This window comes from Prionailurus bengalensis, chromosome C2 (genome assembly GCF_016509475.1).
Source record: "Prionailurus bengalensis isolate Pbe53 chromosome C2, Fcat_Pben_1.1_paternal_pri, whole genome shotgun sequence".
Lineage (NCBI taxonomy): Eukaryota > Metazoa > Chordata > Mammalia > Carnivora > Felidae > Prionailurus > Prionailurus bengalensis.
This window is the reverse complement of record NC_057350.1, coordinates 121,974,695-121,992,701: the sequence shown is the minus strand read 5'-3', so window position 1 is coordinate 121,992,701 and position 18,007 is coordinate 121,974,695. Positions and strand designations below refer to the sequence as shown.

Below are 18,007 nucleotides of genomic sequence, written 5' to 3'. Positions count from 1 at the left end.
TATATTTGGGGACAGTCAGTAGTCTCTGCCACATTCCAAAACTCTTTTTCCCATTTTCTATCTCTTCAGTTGATGTTGTACATGATTTTATTTTTTTCAGGTAAGGATGGTCAAGGTGTCGGGGGGAGGATGGGGAAGGTAGTGAGGTGCCCCTGATCATCCTTCTATGCACTCAAGCTGTTTTTTCCAATGCCTGTTAGGCTCACTTCATTCTGGGATAATTACTCAGCTTGATCTTTATCAATTTTTAATTTCTCATCGTCTTTGTTCTGATATCTTGACCATCCATTTAATTTTTTTATCTTAGTCATCAAAATTTTAAATACCTAAATATCTAGTTACACTTTTTGTACATGCAACATCTCGTGTTTCTCTAGTGGTATTAATTATACTTTTCAAATGTCTTCTGATCTCTAGCTCTGTTTTCTCTAATATTAGTAGTAGAAACATACAAATGCTGTCTCTCTTATGGTGATCCTCCCTGCCAAATGTGTGGTAATGTTTAGTTATCTGTTCAGTTTTATATTTTAGAATCTCTGTTCGCTTTGCCTTTTGGTTAACTATAGCTGTCCTCTGCCAGTTTGGTGTAAGGAAGAGCACTGGAGAAGTAAGGATATGATGGCAGTTTATCTTTAAGGTGTGAGAGACTCATGTTCTTCCTGGAAGTCTGTAGGTACCTTGGTCACCATTTAGAACCAGTTGGGGAGGTGAAAGTTGTTGACTGGCTTACCTACTCTAAGCCTCTTGCCCTGATTTCTGTCTCTAATGAGTTCCTCAGTGCCTGCCTCCCAATTCTTGATCTGTTAATTTTGAGAGTGCACAGCCTTCCCCTCACTGCTTCTTCCTTTGCTCTGGACTCCTCAATAAGATTTGAGATGAATTTCCCTTCCTTTTACTGAGATATGATCCTCTCTGTAGTCTGTCTTTTCTCAACATTGCTGGTTTGCTGATGGCAGTTTTTATTCTTTTCCTAGGATATTTTTTACTTTTAAAAGTTATCTTCTTGGGGTGCCTGGGTGGCTCAGTCAGTTAAGCATCTGACTTCAACTCAGATCATGACCTTATGGTTCGTGAGTTTGAGCCCCACGTCAGGTTCTGTGCTGACAGCTTGGAGCCTGGAGCCCGCTTCAGATGCTCTTTGCCCCTCCTCTGCCCGCACTCTCTTTCTCTCTCTCAAAAATAAATAAACATTAAAAAAAAAAAATAAAACCTATCTTCTCTAATTTTCAAAGGTTTTTATATGGTAAGTAGGATATAGATGTATGTGCTTGGTTAACTATTTTGATCCAATCTATATTAAGTTGTGTTTGTGTGTGTGTGTGTGTGTGTGTGTGTGAGAGAGAGAGAGAGAGAGAGAGGAAGAGAGAAAGAGAGAGAGAGAGATTTGCATTATTTTCTGTTTTACTTATCAGATTATTCTTTTTCCTCCAAATGATGTAAAAAAATAATAATGAAGCCAGAGATGAACTGAATATTAGCCCTTTTCACATATAGTTTTCTTCTCTAGTCCCTTATTCTAGGGGAAAAAAAGGGGGGTCAAATAAAGTAAATATGTTCCTACATACTTCCTGGTATTACCCAGGGTCATTCAAAACACACCTACTTTTCCTGAAATGGGAGGTAAAATTGGTACCCATAAGTAGCCCTCGATTAGGATCAGGGCTGTGTAGCAGTTGGGTATTATCGTCATAAACATTTCAGAAACTATCAGGCTCTAGGGAACTAACACTGACCACATTCACTTAGACTCACTTTATAACCCAGAATGCTTGGTGGGGTTTTTTTTTTTCCATTTAGAGTTTGGGATATATTGTAACTTGGAGGGGTTACTTGTGATAATAACACATATTTGGAGTAGGATTCGAGCTGGAATCCTTTCTTCACTGTTTGTTCACACTCTGTTACTCAATTTTTCTGAATCTCCACTTTTGTCCTTGTGAGCATTAAAATGTGGTGAAGAACAAAAGGTTCTTGCAGCAGCTAGCACATAGAAAACATGGAACAGGCATTAGAGATGGTGGTGAAGATGATGGTGGTGGTAAATTTCTGCTCTTTCTGGTCTCCTTCCCAGTATCAATAAGCCTGGAAAATAAATTAATAATCCAGAGGCTCCTTGGGAAATGTGGAATCAGCAAAGATGGTCTTTAAATAAAGTACAATTTTCAATATAATTTTTATTTAATTTTCATTTAGTTGTCTTTATTTCGAGAAAAATAATTACTATTTTGTGCCTCTGTTTTCTCACCTATAAAATGAGGATAACTTATTAGGGTTGTCATGGATATTCAATGAGAAAACATTATAAAGTGCTTAAAACAGGGACTGACACATATTAAGAGCACAATAACTTCGCTATGTTATTATTAATATTAATATATTACTAATATTTTATATACACTGTAGAAGAGACAGAAAATTATCCCTATTTTGATTTATGTCGGTGCTTTTATATTTTTCAACCAAAAGTTGGAACACGTGATTGGACATAAATTCACGTGATAAAAAAATATTAAAATTGGGACTATTATGAAAAAATTGGAACATATGGAGATTATAACTAGAGTATATATTTTTGATGATCATAATAATACTTGTGCCCACCAATTATAGCATCTTCTCTCTGTAAATTCTTCCTACCTGATGCCATTATTTCTGTTGATTTTTGATCAATCTGAAGTATGTTGATTTCAAACTATTGCTTTTTTAATTATCAGGGGAACTCTTTTATCAAATAAAATCTCAGAGAATACCTCAATATGAGAATGATAGTGGGCTCTTGGAACTGTAGTCCTTGACCCACAGCCCTGCCTATTTATCATCTCCATGATACCTCAGGCTCCAGAAACACAGTTTGAAAACTTTATTTCTTATTGTTAGAGATATAATCAGTTCAGCAGATAATGGTTTTCTTTATAGTTATTATGCCCTGGTTGTGCATTTCTAATGATATACTTTATTTGCTATTTTATGTTTGTAGATACGCTTGGGAAATACTTTAATCAGCAATACATTTACAAATCACATCTTGGGGTTGTTTACTTTTAGAGATGGGTTGTTTCAGATAGTTTATACTGATTATTTTTTGCTTCTTCCACAGAGGATGAGTTCTCTTTCTTTCTTTCTTGTTTTTTTTTTTTTTTTGTCTTCCTTTCAAATCAGATTACACCATATCTGAGTTCTATACTTCCTCATGAACTTATCTTGGTCAATATTCCCACCAAGTAAAGACTCATAGGAATATTTGATTAATTATATTCTTATCTTTATTAGGGAATAATTTATGTAAAATAAGTTTCATAAAATTAAAATGCCCAATTTAGTTTTGACAGTTGTATATTCCTTTGAAATCTCCACTACAATTAAGACAAGATTTCCATCATCTCCAAAAGATTTTTACTGCCCTTTTACAGCTCATCCCTCCCTCCATCCGTGGCTGCAGGGGAATATTGATTTGCTTTTTGTCACTATAGGTTAGTTGGGACTTCATGTAAATGGAGTCAGTCCTACTTTTGTCTCTGGTTTCTTCCACTTAGTGTAATAATTTTGAGATTTATTTATGTTGAAGACTCTATGAGTAATTCTTTCCTTTTTTGTGGGGTTGTATTGTATTGCATAGATATACCACAGTTTGTTTAGCCATTCACCTGTTGGGTTCCTTCTGGTTTGGGGCTATTGTGAAACAAAGCTGCTATGAACATTGGTGTTTAAGTCTTTGTGTAAATATACGTTTTAATTTCTTTTGGGTAATACCTATGAGTGGAATGGCTGAGTTACATGGCAGAGGTGTGTTTTAATTTTTTAAGAAATATTTTGTGAGAACTTATGTACTCAAGTCTTCCTGTGTATCTGGGCTCAGATAAGGATACTAAATCCACTGATTTCTCTAGGTGGAAGGCAAGTAGAAATCCTTATCAGCCCATTTATTTCCATATTTAATTGCTTATCACTTACTTTGGGTTCCTAAAATGATTTCAACAGCCTTCTTTCTTCTTCGTCTCTCCAGCCCTGCTGATACCATTTCAGGATTTCTTGGGTACCTATTTTGTACCCAGTACTGCACTAGGCACTAAGGGACCACATAGGACTTTGAGTTAAAGAGGCAACAAAATAGGGACCCCTCGTGTTGCCTGGACAGAACTGGAGGGATCAAAGCTGTCGATTATGCTACAGGCAAAGTATGCCCAAACTCCTGAGGCTGCATCCCATTTACTTGACTCACATGCTAGAGGAAATATCCCACCTTTGTTTGAGTGTGAGCTGTAGTTATTTATTTTTAAAGCAGGTGTGGCTGTTAAATGAAGAGGAAGTGTTATGTGAAATCCTAAAAGGGGGGTTGGTGGTGAGAAAACTTCCCTGTTTTAATACCAAATATCTTTTCTCTAGACCAAGGGTTCGCAAAGAGCGGTACCAGGACTAGTAGCATCAGTTTACCCTAGAAAGTATTAGAAATGTACATTGTTGGGCCTCACTATAGACCAACTGAATCTGAAATTCTGGATGTGTGATCTATGCTTTACCAAGCCCTCCGGCTGATTCTGATTCATGCTCAAGTTTGAGGACCACTCTACTAAGCTCTTTCCAAATGTGTAGATGGTCAGCTTTAGGCTTGGAGCAGGGTACTTTCTGGGTAACTGTGGGCAATAGGGATAACGTTGCAGCAGCGCCCATTCACCTCTCCCAGCACCTGCAACTCCTCTTCCACTCCCGGGCAGAACTCCGGCTCCCGGGTTCTGGTCCTCTCCCCTAGGAACCGCAGCTAAAACCCGGCAAGTGGATTTGGAGTTTGCTGGCTTGGGTGCCGGCCGGGCATGCGTAGTGGTGCGAGCGCAGCAGCTAGGTGGCCCCGGCGTGGTATCTGCAGAGTGGAGCTGGGGGTGTTTGGATCCCGAGCCGGAGCTGCGCGCTCGACGCCTGCGGCAGGTACGGGGCGCGGTGGTGGGGTCCGAGAGGAAGGCTGGAAGAATAGGCAGAAAACAAAGTTTCACTTTTTCTCTGTAGCACAGCGGCTCGAGGGGAGTCTCTCCGGTTTCCCTCGCTCGAGAGGCGGCTCTCCGCGCCCGGCTGTGCAGTGCGGCGCCAGCAGACCTCCGGGTGTGCACCTGCCCAGTCCGGCAGCCTGGAGTGCGGGCAGGTGTTAAATCATGTATTTATGCTGCTTACACAGTAACCCTGAGAATTGAATTATGATTCCCTGCTTGAAGTTAGGCATTTTGTTAACTTTTCTATATTCCTCTCTGTCTCTCTTAAACTTTGGGTAGCTGCTTGACAAGGCTTTCTGATCCAGCCTGTTTCACTTCAATTCTGCGAGTGGTTTATTTGCCTTTGGCCTTTTGGTGCATAAGATCAATAGGGCTGGAGTGAAATCGCATCCGTGGTTTCTGGTTTTGGTGCCGTTCCTGGAGCAAGGGGCCCCTGGATGCAGTACAAAAAATGTCAACTTTCAGCGAATTTCCTTGCCAGACACTTCAAGCATTTCAGCTGCATTTTAAAGTAGAAACTTTATAAAAGATAAGACTCCCCCCACCCCTTACTTTTTCTCTGTTACTTCTGTTTCAGGCTTCATTTAGTGCTATTAAAACGAAGTGGTCTTTTAGATGAGTAACGAGTTCTCACTTTTCTGTCCTTTATTTATCCGGTCACATCTTATGGCTCATCCAGAGATATTTTACCCTGGAGCTGCGGTATTGGATACACTTGTAGGAGGCTAAGGCCCTGCTGCACAAATTTGTTGGATAACTCGTGAGCCACAGAATTTTAGGTAAGGGGGCACACACTGAACATTATTTAGGTAAAGTATTACATTTATGATGTGGGAGACATATACATAGAATTAATGAGTTTAAGAAAAAGAAATTTTTAGTTCAGGAAGAGAAACCTATATGGAAAGGGAATACAGATACTTTCCTTTCCCTTCACCCCCCCCCCTTTCCCATGATGAATGTTTTAATACAGAAATAATATACAGTTGGTTTAGTTTTGGACTATAGAGACCATCGAGGTCAGCCAGTTCAGCTGCTTCAGTTTACAAATAAGAAAAACGAGACCTATGAGGTTAAATGACTTGCTGTTGCTGCTAGAGCCCCTCCTTGGCAAAAGCTGGGCCTTGGGCCCAGGTTTTCTGATTTTAGGGCTCTTTTAACCCTGCTGATACTCTCTTCCCAGTTTGGGTAGATTATTAAACTTTATTTTTCTCTTCTACCTTCTTACATGTAGTCTAGTTGAAGCAGAAAATTAGTCATTGCTTATTACTAAGCTTGATAGTACCTTGTAAACACCTTTCAAAAAATGCCCTCTCACTCAGGCCCCACCTAACAATTTGGTGGTTTTGAAACCTCCCTCCTTTTCTTGCCTCAGTCACATTGGGCCTTTGGCCCAGAATGTCTTTTTGCCTCCTTCCCTGAAGTCCTGCCCATACTGCAAGGTGTAGGTCACGTGTGATCTTGTCTTAGAAGCCTTTCTTGATTACTGCAGCCAGAAAGTAGCTCTCCCTCTTCTGAACCCTATAGCATTTAATACTGTTGTCTGTGCTGCTAGTGTCCCCCTCATCTTTAGTATCCCTGATTATTGTATATTAGCATGTGTTCCAACTTCCCAACAGTTTGTAAGCTCTTAGAGCTTAAAGCCTATGACTTCGACATCTCATCCAGCACTAAGTATGTTCTCAGCCACCATTTGTGGGAGGGAGTTGAAGTATGGACCATTTTGTAAAGTGATTTGAGGTGGATATTGTATAATATGGAGGAGGCCACCTTAGACCTGTAGCAAGACAGTGGCCAAGTCAAACCAGCCTATTGGGTGATTCTCATATTCTGATGAGAGATTATGGATCAGTTTGGAGAGTGCTGGCGAAGGGGTAAAATCATAATAGGGGAGAGTTGCCCAGGCCTGCATTTAAGCATGTTGGCTCTTTTTTTTTTTTTTTTGAACATTTTTTAAAAGTTTATTTATTTTGAGAGAGGGAGCATGCACACAAGCAGAGGAGGGGCAGAGAGAGAGAGAGAGAGAGAGAGAGAGGGAATCCCAAGCAGGTTCCACACTGTCAGTGCAGACCCCAATGCAGGGCTCAGTCTCACCAAGCATGAGGTCATGACCTGAGCCCAAATCAAAGGTAAGATGCTTAACTGGCTGAGCCACTCAGGCACTCCGGAAAAAGTTTTTGGTAAAAGACTAGATGCAGAGGAGAAAAGATCTACTGAAAATGAGTTTCAGGCTTGGTGTGTTGGTAATGGGCTTATAATGTTTTTATCTTATAAATACCTCCAGTTGTGACATCTCTTTCTGTTTCTTATAGTTATTGATATGGTTGTTTCCCATTCTAGATGATAAGCTCTTTGGGGAATGGTTAACTCTTCACAATGCTAGGCAAATAGCTTTGCAATATTAGACAGTAGTTATTGTATGAATAAATAAGTGTATTTTGGCTTGGGGAAGGTAGGCATTTAAAATCATAGAGCTATCCTACTTACTTTATCTAGACCATTCCCTTATTATTTTTTTTTCTTTTTCAACGTTTGTTTTTATTTATTTATTTATTTATTTATTTATTTATTTATTTATTTATTTATTTTTGGGACAGAGAGAGACAGAGCATGAACGGGGGAGGGGCAGAGAGAGAAGGAGACACAGAATCGAAAACAGGCTCCAGGCTCTGAGCCATCAGCCCAGAGCCCGACGCGGGGGTTGAACTCCCGGACCGCGAGATCGTGACCTGGCTGAAGTCAGACACCTAACCGACTGAGCCACCCAGGCGCCCCTAGACCATTCCCTTATTATAAGAAGAGAAAATGAGTTATGCTTAACTAATAAGCTAGTTAAGGTGGTGTAGGCAGAGCCTCTGTTCACATCTCCTCACTATTAGCTCATTTCATTAACTTTTTGCTGTTATTGGACTCAAGTTTAATTTGAGTTGGCAGCAGGGCATTCCAGTTTGAGATGTTCTGTGGATCAAAAAACCTCAGAGAACAATGTAAAAGGAGGTATGGGGGAACTTGGTGGCCACTGGGAGGGTGTCTGCATCATTGGAAGAGATAAGACACAAGCCATAAATGGCTGTTTCCAGGTTGAGTACACAGAGTGAGGAGGGGTCAGGCTGCAGTCCTGAGAATCTGCACACAATGGAGTTGAGTCTGGAAAGAATATGGTAGCCTCACTTCTCTGGGGCAGAATACCTTGGACTGAGTGTATTGGGGAGATATATTTTACACTACCACAAGGTGGAAGGTGATGGCTGTGGGGATAGGTTTAAGAGAGAATTGTGATCAGACTGTCTACTTGGAAAAACAAGACAGAAGGCAGTGGTTCTGAACTCAAAATCTCAGTCAAAAGGTGGTTTGGAATATTTGTTTACTTGGAACAGATGTTGCAAATAGCCATTTTGCAAATCAAAACACAGCCTTTTCATTGTGCACACAGCATTGAGGGAGTTGTTGATGGCACATCTCTTCCACTGACATTCATAATGTAGTTGATCACCATCTTCAACTGGTAGTGATGCTTATTCTTATAAAGCAGTTAAGAAGAGAGAGCAGCTGAGAGGACAGAGCTTGAGAGATGATTTACCAGGGTAGAGGGGGAGGTTTGGCCAAGTATAGAGGGATTACTTCTTTTTTTTTTTATTATGACATCAGTCAAAATTGATGTCAGTGTGGACTTGTTGTGGTTGGAGGTGAGCATAGATACCTCAGGGAAGGCCCCCAGGTAAGAGATAACAATTTACTTTTTAAAAATAATGTTTGTTTTGAGAGAGAGTGCATGTGTGCGCGCACACTCGAGCAGGGGAGGGCCAGAGAGTGAGCGAGAGAGAGAGAATCCTCCTAACTGTGAGATCATACCTGAGCTGAAATCAAGAATCAGGCACGTAACCAACTGAGCTACCCAGGTGCCCCTAGAGACAATAGTTTGGAGTCAGAACTGGCAGTCCCCAAATTTGACCAGTGAGTTGCCCTTGAGAAAATGCCTCCCATCCACCTCTTGATGAACCTAATTACTCTCTCATGGGAGTCTCAACATGGAATCCAACTGAAAGCATTCTTCCCTCTCTGTGCTGAGTCCTGTCAATTCTCACTTCTGTTTCACTTTCTCCTGGTTTGTGCTTTCCCAGGGCATGTGGTATGGATATGAAAGGAAAGGCCCCTAGCTTCTGGCCTCCATCCATTTCAACCCATCACAACATCCAAGAAGTCATCATTATCACCCAGCTCTTTCCCTGAACAAAGATCCAATTCCACATTTTCTTCTTGATGATGATGAAAATCAAGGAGAATGAGAAAGAGGCCTTTGTACTATGTGCAAGTTTATGGGTTATAAAATGGTTACACAAGCTTGATTGCTGGAAATTTTGCTGACATAAAAGATCACAGGATGTGAGGGTCTTTCAGCTTTAATGATCTTTTCTGTACTATTCTGTCTCAAACTACTTATTGCCTGTTTTTGGTGAGAAGCATGTAGCATGGCTTCTGTAAAAGCAAGTTGCTTTTTAGTAACACCATGAGCACAGAAAGGGCACATGTTAGAGTGATGATTGGGGAGTTTCTTATTTAAAACACTGGTTTCATCAGAAGGTATTTTATCTTTTAAATTTTTTTTTTCAACGTTTATTTATTTTTGGGACAGAGAGAGACAGAGCATGAACGGGGGAGGGGCAGAGAGAGAGGGAGACACAGAATCGGAAACAGGCTCCAGGCTCTGAGCCATCAGCCCAGAGCCTGACTCGGGGCTTGAACTCACGGACCGCAAGATCGTGACCTGGCTGAAGTCGGACGCTTAACCGACTGCGCCACCCAGGCGCCCCAGAAGGTATTTTATCTTTAAGTAGAGTTACAGATAGTTTGCTCATAAAGCCCAATTGTGAAAGAACTTTAGACTTGATAAGAAACTAAATTTTTATTTACTTTTAAGCAATTCAGAGCTATAAAGCTACAAGACTATTTGAATGATAACTCACTGCACACAGACATGCCTCCTTCAAAAAATCCAAGCCAACCACAGAGGAAACATGAGAAACTGTCTTTTCCAATGGTGAGGTGGATGGATGGTCTTTGTAAGATGGAAGGTTTGTAGGGTGCCTTCTTCATGATAAAAAGCAAAAGGTTTTTGGGGAAATAGTTGACATTTATTTACTTTATTATTGATAAATTCAATAAATAGTTTAAAGATCCAAGAAATAACACCTTTTTTTTCTAATTTAAAAAATGATGAAATCCCCTTCAGTTTGCTGGAGAACCAAGAAACCAGCGATTTTAGCAGTTGCCGTCATAATAGAATTTAGGATGAATTTGAGTTTAAAACATTGGTAAATGTGTGTGAGAGGACCAGGCATGGTAATTAAGCATTGGACCAAGGTCTACTTGTCTAAACCTTATTCCCTACAACAAATTCCCAATTGGGGCCCTCTGCACTCTATGAATAAAAGAGTAAACCTACCCCACAGATCACAGTTGTAAAATCCAAAGTGATGCATGACAATCTGTGACCTCAAACTGATGTTGATCAAGCAATTTGAATGCCTTAGCTAGAAAGTACCAGCTGCATTCACACATTGTTCCCATAGCTGGTGCTCAGAATCTAGATTAAACTGTTGAAATGAAAGAAAAGCAGGTTCAGAACCAGCTCATTTCCAGTGAATGATCAAAGTCACAAGTAGACTTTTTGTCTCATTTCACTTTGTCATCTTAAATGCCATCCTTTGTAGCTATATTGGTTCCTCTTTTTTTTGTCCTTGATGATACATGCTCAAAGTGTACTGTTTATAGATAAAAATCAATGTAAAACAGAATTTTGAGGTTTGATAAATGAGCCTCTGCTTAGGTTTTAATGCTATTCATCAATAATTTGGTGGAAAGACAGTACCAAGTTAGTACATAATTGAACCTTTAGCTCAATATCAAGTTAGTATTTATAACCTTTGGGAACAAACCCAAAATTTTCATACTCCTGAATTCTTTCATCTGAAGACTCTCTTAGCATTTTATTCTGATGAAGTGTCCCTTTTTCCTTTCTCTGTCCTCAGGTTTAGGTTCATTGGGACATTCTTTTGGTCCAGGTGGTATTTTCAAGAGTGGCTTAGTTCTTGCAGAGTTTAAGTGTTATCAGGTCAGTAAGGTGCCAGCCATGAAACACAGCTCACATAAATTCAATGATTTTTTTTAGCAAAGTTGTCATGCAAGTGAATTAATTTTGGAAAAACAACAATAATAGCAATTTGTTTTATCCCTTTTCTTATCCTCAAATAGCCCAAGTTAAACTCAAGATCACTGTGAATGGAGGGGTGCCCGGGTGGCTCAGTTGGTTAAGCGTCCAACTCTTGATTTTGGATCAGGTCATGATCTCACAGTTCGTGGGTTTGAGCCCCGAGTCACGCTCTGTGGTGACAGCATGGAGCCTGCTTGGGATTCTCTCTCTCTCCCTCTCTCTTTGCCCCTTCCCTCCTTGTGTGCTCGCGGTTGTGTGCCCAGTTTCTCCCTCTCTCTCAAAACATAAACGAATTAAAAAAAAAAAAGATCACTGTCACTGGAGAAAGGTTATCTGAGAATCTCTGAATGCATAATGGTTAATCAGAATGAGCTCCTTCGGGTAATTTAAAGTTTCGATACCTGAAATCATTTGGCTTGTGTTCAGGGCTGCGGGTGAAGAGGCAAAGTCTGACCTGATGAAAAGGGAGGCCTTCTAGTTTAATGATCAAACAAGACAGTGAATGTGAAAGCAATTAGTAAACTATAAGATAAGGAGGTAAGGTATTTATTGATAGTTATAATAATTTTCTGACTTTGCTGTCTTTCACTGATAAATGGCCAAGACTGTGAGATTGACTTGCCTGCTTGAGGGTACCTAGTTAAAAGGGACAAAGATGGAACTCCTATCTGTGTCTTCTAATTTCAGCATCTGACAAAATGTCTGAGCTCAGCATGGGACCATAGTGCTAGCCAAGACAGATACAAGGCCCTGTCCTCCTGGGGCTTCATCTAACTCCAAATCCAGTGCTCATCCAATCAACCCATATTTTACTGAGCAGAGGGAATAATTTCTCAATGAAATTTATATTTTTTATAAAATCCTAAATATGTTTGTGGCTAAACCTTGACTATGGTGCTCTTTAAGAGATTTCTCCATTGCCAGAGGGGCCTTCAACAACTGCCCCCTGGACTTCAGATGTTCCTTGATAAGGATATTTATTAATCTTCATTAGGGCTAGAGGGCTTGGATGACTCTCAGCAGGCTGCTCATTGTCAATCAGAGGCTTACTGCAGAAGAATAATTTTCTTTCCTCTACCAAATCAAAGGGCTGCAGTTGAATAAAGGAAGGTGAGTTGGGGGCAGAGCTGTCAGTGAGACATGTCCTTGTACTCATGTGTTTGCAGTCAGATGGAGGAAGCAGACACAGGGACAGCCTGTGACAGGAGTCAACACCAGGAGGAAGGGCAGAATGAAGCTTTGGGAGAGCCATTAATTCTGTTCATTGGGTTGAGGAAGGTGTCAAGACTTTTGAGCTGAGCCTTGAAAACACAAGTTCAGTCTATTGAGAATAGTTGGAGGAAAAAACATTCCGTGGAGCAGTGACAGCAGGAGCAAAAGTGTGGAGACGAGAAAGAGCTGACCTCTTTGGGAAACTGCAGGTACTTGAATGTGTTCTAAAATGTAAGCATGCATAAGAATCTCCTGGAGAGCATGTTGAAAAACAGACTGCTAGGTCCCATCTCTAGAGTTGCTTATTCTTTGGGTCTGTGATGCGGTTGGAGAATTTCATTTCTGCAAGTTCCCAAGTAAGGCTGATAATCTAGGAACCACACTTTGAGAAACAATGGGCTGGAATAAAGGAAGTATGCAATAGATGAGCTAGGGAAAAAAATAGTTTTCTTTTGAAACTGTACTGCCTTCACAAAATTGATGTTTCAAGGTTTTTTTTGTTTTGTTTTTTAATTAGTCTTGTTTACCAAGTGCCTTGTGCCCCTTGCTGTCTGTCTTCCAGGAGTTCCTTATCCACTCTAGACCCCCACTCCCCAGTTCTCGCTAGAAATCAGTCCTTTTCTTATATCACGTATTTTTAAATAACTTCTGTTTAGTCAGTATGGCCATTCCACCATGGAAAGCTGAACAGCCAGCATCAGCTAGATGATGTTAGGAGTGAATCCCAAACCAAGTATGGACCACTGGTATATTCAAGGGGTACATACTTGGGTTTTATTTTTGCTAATCTGGATATAATGTTAAACTTTATTCAGCAAGTATTATTGGAATAGTTTGTAAGCTCTGAGCTAAGAGGTGGGATGTACACAATTGCAAAAAGTTCCTTCCCTGCCCTTAGAAAATGTGTAGTCTTTTTTTTTATATGAAATTTATTGTCAAATTGGTTTCCATACAACACCCAGTGCTCATCCCAAAAGGTGCCCTCCTCAATACCCATCACCCACCCTCTCCTCCCTCCCACCCCCCATCAACCCTCAGTTTGTTCTCAGTTTTTAATAGTCTCTTATGCTTTGGCTCTCTCCCACTCTAACCTCTTTTTTTTTTTTTCCTTCCCTTCCCCCATGGGTTCCTGTTAAGTTTCTCAGGATCCACATAAGAGTGAAACCATATGGTATCTGTCTTTCTCTGTATGGCTTATTTCACTTAGCATCACACTCTCCAGTTCCATCCACATTGCTACAAAAGGCCATATTTCATTTTTTCTCGTTGCCACGTAGTACTCCATTGTGTATATAAACCACAATTTCTTTATCCATTCATCAGTTGATGGACATTTAGGCTCTTTCCATAATTTGGCTATTGTTGAGAGTGCTGCTATGAACATTGGGGTACAAGTGCCCCTATGCATCAGTACTCCTGTATCCCTTGGGTAAATTCCTAGCAGTGCTATCGCTGGGTCATAGGGTAGGTCTATTTTTAATTTTCTGAGGAACCTCCACACTGCTTTCCAGAGCGGCTGCACCAGTTTGCATTCCCACCAACAGTGCAAGAGGGTTCCCGTTTCTCCACATCCTCGCCAGCATCTATAGTCTCCTGATTTGTTCATTTTGGCCACTCTGACTGGCGTGAGGTGATACCTGAGTGTGGTTTTGATTTGTATTTCCCTGATAAGGAGCGACGCTGAACATCTTTTCGTGTGCCTGTTGGCCATCCGGATGTCTTCTTTAGAGAAGTGTCTATTCATGTTTTCTGCCCATTTCTTCACTGGGTTATTTGTTTTTCGGGTGTGGAGTTTGGTGAGCTCTTTATAGATTTTGGATACTAGCCCTTTGTCCGATATGTCATTTGCAAATATCTTTTCCCATTCTGTTGGTTGCCTTTTAGTTTTGTTGGTTGTTTCCTTGGCTGTGCAGAAGCTTTTTATCTTCATAAGGTCCCAGTAATTCACTTTTGCTTTTAATTCCCTTGCCTTTGGGGATGTGTCGAGTAAGAGATTGCTACAGCTGAGGTCAGAGAGGTCTTTTCCTGCTTTCTCCTCTAAGGTTTTGATGGTTTCCTGTCTCACATTTAGGTCCTTTATCCATTTTGAGTTTATTTTTGTGAATGGTGTGAGAAAGTGGTCTAGTTTCAACCTTCTGCATGTTGCTGTCCAGTTCTCCCAGCACCATTTGTTAAAGAGGCTGTCTTTTTTCCATTGGATGTTCTTTCCTGCTTTGTCAAAGATGAGTTGGCCATACGTTTGTGGGTCTAGTTCTGGGGTTTCTATTCTATTCCATTGGTCTATGTGTCTGTTTTTGTGCCAGAAAATGTGTAGTCTTATAGGAGAGTTGAGATGCATGAATTCATGGCTCCAGTATAGGGCAGCTGGTGCCATGTGCTGTAGGAATGATAGAAGCCAAGAGTGGTGGGGCTGAGATGAAGGAAGGCTCTCTTTCCATTGTAACAAGTAGAGGAGGCAGGACAGAGTTGAGGGAGTGATGATTTATGCCATCTTCTGATGTTTTATGCATCTTTGTAAGCCAGCTGAAACGAGGGAGCATTAGTCTACATATAGCAAATAATGAAGGAGGGGGCATTTGAAGTGGGTGGTCATTGAAGGTTGGCAGATGCTCACCAGGGAGAGAATGGTCAGCAGGGAGAGGAAGAGGCATTCCAGACAAGGGGTGACTGAACCTCAGAATGGAGGTGTAGCAGGGAAGTACAGGTCCAGTTGGGGATGAATACTCTGGTTCACTTTGGGGAAGTGCAGGGTGATAAGACTGGAAAGGCATTTAGGGAATGTTGTGGAGCATTTTGAGTATGAGGTTATCGGGATTTGGACTTCAGTCTTCAGGCAGTGTTGGGTCATAGACTTACCTTGGCTTACTCTCTCAGTTCCCTCCTAATCCCCAAACACATCAGAAGAGGAGGAACCCTCTTTCTTACAGTGCATTAATCTATGTTCATACTCTCTTAGATAAATACCTAAAAATACTTTTCCTTGGTTTTGATTTTAATAGGTCATCTTTTGGATTTGCAAAAAATATCATTAATGTCTTTCAAAAAATATGTAAAATGTAAAACATCAACTGGTTTGAATTTGAGAGAGATGATAAAAATGAAACAAAAATAAATAAATTGCTAGGTCTAGTGATTGTAGTACTTGTTCTGGATTGTTCTGGGAAGACAAGGGAATTCAAAAGTTAAGGCTAAAGATATCAGTATGGTGTCCTCAGCAGATACTTTGAAGCTGACTTCAAGTGCTGAAAGATTAAGGTAAATGACAATGTGGTGTTTCTTCAGAATTGCTTTAGCTATAAATGGGGCAATGTCTACTGGTTTAGTACTGGTTTAGAAGAGCTTGTGTCTGGGCGTTAAAGGGCACTAAGACCATGTGGTCCCTTTTGTTCATCTTTCTGGGGGTTGCTCACAAATGGGAAAGACATTTATGTCTCATTGGAGATTTTGAGAATCTTCCGTGCGTATCCCCTAAAAAGTATCCTGTCCTGAGAACTACATTGTTCTTGGAAAAGCAAAAAAATGTGATTTGTGAGTAGAAGTTGCTACCCTGGTGCTACCACTTGCTAGCTGACTGATAAAAGAAGCAGCATAGTGAGTGGGACAGAGCTAACTGACTCCCCTTTGCCCACAATCTACAGCTAAGAGGTGCACTAGGTGGGGGAGTAATGCAGCCCATTTGAACCTTGGTGGTGGTGGTGGTTTGTATTTTGTTGTGAATTAAATAAGATAAAATAGTTAAATTGAAAGGTATCATACACATTTTAGATTAAAATCTTCTAATAGGGGCTTCTGGCTGGCTTAATCAAGAGGGCATGTGACGCTTAATCTTGGGGTCATGAGTTCGAGCCCCATGTTGGGTTTAGAGATTATTTAAATGAATACATAAATAAATAATTAAACAAAAAAGAATGTAACTTTTAAAAAAAATAAAATCTAATAACACTAAGATTTATTTTAAGTTCTTAGGACCACAGATGTGGATGGCCACGTAGAGTGTGAACTGCTGCCGCTTTTTTTTTCTTGTTGAGTGTAAGCTTCTTGAGGGCAAGGTTATATCTAACTTTGTGTCTCCGTTGCCTAATGCATAGTCAGAACTTGATAAGTTGTTGAATGAATATAAGATAAAAAGGAAGTAATGAATGGATTAATCTATACCCACAGCCTCCCCACCACATACTTAGTACTTTCTAGCTTCTACTTGCTTATAGAGACTTAAAAATCTATGGTGCCTTATTTTATCTATCTATCTATCTATCTATCTATCTATCTATCTATCTATCTATCTAGATATCAAGCTCTACACCCAATGTGGGGCTCAAATTCATGACCTCAAGATCCAGAGTCCCATGTTCTACTGAATAAGCCAAGCAGGTACCCCCTGGTGCCTTATTTTTAGACTGCTAACCCCTTGTCTGTTTTACTGACAGTAAATCTTGAGAGATACCCCGTCCGTTTTCAAGAGACAGATGCATAGCTTGAGTCAAAATATAAGGATCTTTGTAGATTCACATGAATTCTGAACTAATTCCAGAAATCAATTAAATAATAATATATAATAATGTTTTACTTGTAGATAATGTATATAAAACTCATTTTACCTCTGAAATAAACTGACACATATAAGTTGAAGTTATATTCCTTTTGAACTACTTTATATTGTTTTACAAGGAATCAAATTAGGAGTAAGAGAGTGGCTTATAAAGATGCTCAAAGAAATGTATATTAATACACTGATCTACTAGAGACTTGGATGCCTGTTTTTCCTGCAGGTCAATGAAACAAGAACCGTAAGTAACTTTATTCTACCTGAGTTTCACAGTTTGTCTAATGTTAACAGTACAGTTGACCCTTAAACAACTTGGAGGTTAGAGATGCCTACCTATTCTCTCATTCTCCCCTGCAGTGGAAAATCCACATATAACTTCTGAATTCCCAAAAACTTTACTGATGATAGCCTACTGTTGACCAGAAACCTTACTGATAACATAATAGCCTTACTGAGGGGCACCTGGGTGGCTCAGTTGATTAAGCATCCGACTCTTGATTTTGGCTCAGGTCATGATCTCATGGTCATGGCCTTGAGCCCTACATCATCGTCATCAGGCTTGTGCTGACAGTGCAGAGCCTACCTGGGATATTCTCTCTCCCCCTCTCTCTCTTTGCTCCTCCGCCAGCCCCCCCTTCATGCATGCTCTCTCTCACTCACGAAATAACCAAATAAAATTTAAAAAAAACAACTAAAAGTCTTACTGATCACATGAACTGTTAGTGAACAGATATTTTGGAGGTTATATGTATTATAATGCTATATTCTTACAGAAAAATAAGGTAGAGAAAAGAAAATGTTATTAAGTAAATTATAAGGAAGAGAAAATACATTTACAGTACTGTACTGTATCGACAAAAAAAAATCTGCCTATAAGTGGACCCATGCAGTTCAAACCTCTGTTGTTCAAGGGTCAATTGTAATTCAGTTCTTGATTCATGAAATTAGACTTGATTAATATGGGCAAAAATTCATCTTTTTAATTTTGAACAAAGTAGTTTGGTTTTTGAAATTATTGTATTTCTTGTTAATATAAACCTGAAATGTGTAGGATAAAAA

The 18,007-nt window shown here is 40.1% G+C and overlaps 1 protein-coding gene across 1 annotated transcript in view; it reads left to right on the top strand.

Annotated features, from left to right (window-relative positions):
* Nucleotides 1–4,814: 4,814 nt before the first annotated feature.
* The window catches only part of PLS1 (plastin 1), a 108,564-nt gene continuing 95,371 nt past the window's right edge, over nucleotides 4,815–18,007 (top strand). The window contains exon 1 of the mRNA XM_043595226.1: nucleotides 4,815–4,920. The gene's annotated coding sequence lies outside the window, so the exon portion shown is untranslated. The remainder of the gene's footprint in view (nucleotides 4,921–18,007) is intronic.